Here is a 1,617-nt window from a genome sequence, read left to right as displayed (position 1 = left end):
TTCCCTTCTCATGAGTAGGGCCACTCCGCCTCCTCCTCTACCTTCCCTCTCTTTCCTTATTACTGTATACTCCTGGGGAAACACGGCATTCGTTATGATTCCAGAGAGTTTTGTTTCAGTGAGTCCGATTACATCTGGGTTAACTTCTTGTGCTCTTTCCCTTAGTTCACTTGTCTTGCTTGTGATCCCATCTATGTTCGAGTACATCACCCTGAAACTGACTCTCTTCTGCTTCTTTTCTGGGGGGGACCTTTGGGATCTGGGGTGAGTGGGAGCTGGGGGGACCTGGCACGGGGGGATTGGTGGAGGAGGGAGGGCTTGGGGTGGTGGGGGAGAGGGGGAGGGTACAGGGGGTGGATAAGAGGGGGAGGGTACAGGGGGTGGATAAGAGGGGGAGGGTACAGGGGGTGGATAAGAGGGGGAGGGTACAGGGGGTGGATAAGAGGGGGAGGGTACAGGGGGTGGGTAAGAGAGGGAGGGTTGGGGAAGCATGGGGGAGGAGAGGCTGTGGGGGATAGGGGAGATGGGGGGGGCTTGGGGGAAGAGAAAAGGGTGGAGGGCTTGGGGGGCGTGGGGGAAAAGGGAGGGCTGAGGTGGGTGAGGAAGAGGGGAGGGTTTAGGGGAGTGGGGGAGAGGGGAAGACTTAGGTGGGGTGGGGGAGAGTGGGGGGCTTAGGGGGGAGGGGGAGAAGGGAGGGCATGGGGGTGGGAGAGACGGGAAGGCATGTGGGAGAAGGGAGGGCATGGGGGATGGGGGAGAAGGGAGGTCCTGGGGAGAGGGGTGAGGGGGAGAAGGGGGGTGAGTGGGGGGAGGGAGGTGGGTGGGGGGAGGGTGCCCTAGGTGGGTACTTAGTGGGGGGCTGACAGGGGATGGGGCAGGTTGGGTGTCTGTTGGGTAGAATTTGGGGGTGGTGCCCCAATCCCTGTGGCTGTTGCACTGTTTGAGGAGGGTTCTCCACTTCCCTCTGGGATTGTAGGGTTCTGGGTTGTGGTACTCTGATTTCCTTCTCTCTCCCTGCGCTCCTTCCTCGCGTCTGCTGTCCGTATTCTCTCTTCCCTTGTCATATCCCTCTGCAGGAATATTTTCTTGAACTTCTCTACACCTTTTAGACAACACTTCCTTGCTAGCAGTTCCTCTTTCGCGATTTCGCTCATGAAAACCACCTTTATCATTCGGTCTCTGTCCTTGTTGTACTTTCCAAGCCTGAAAACCTTTTCAACATTTCGCTCAGCTCCCTCCATCCTTACCTCTTTAAGGATCTCTTTAATCATGTTTTTGTCCTTGTCTCTCCGCTCCTTTGGTCTGGTCCCTGTTTGTTCTTCAATGCCTGCTACTACTACTGCTCTATTTCTCTCTATCAGCCGGCTAGTACATCTAGCTGCTTCCTGAGAGGAAGCCACTTCCATGGCAACTTCCTTTACCGCAGACCTAGCTTCAGGGCTCTTTTTAAGCATTTCAGCAAATGAGATCTGGGTTGTGGTGGTCCCCTCCACAGTAGCATTCCCATCTCCCTGGGGTACGGTTTGTGCCTGGTATTGTGGAAGAGTCTCCTTTAGGTATCTTATCTCCTCCTTTGCTGCCCTTAAATCATCTTGCAGGTTGGCTACTGTCTCCCTC

This window comes from Procambarus clarkii, chromosome 53 (genome assembly GCF_040958095.1).
Source record: "Procambarus clarkii isolate CNS0578487 chromosome 53, FALCON_Pclarkii_2.0, whole genome shotgun sequence".
NCBI classification, from domain to species: Eukaryota; Metazoa; Arthropoda; class Malacostraca; order Decapoda; family Cambaridae; genus Procambarus; species Procambarus clarkii.
The sequence above is the reverse complement of the archived record's forward strand: the minus strand, read 5'-3'. Positions refer to the sequence as shown.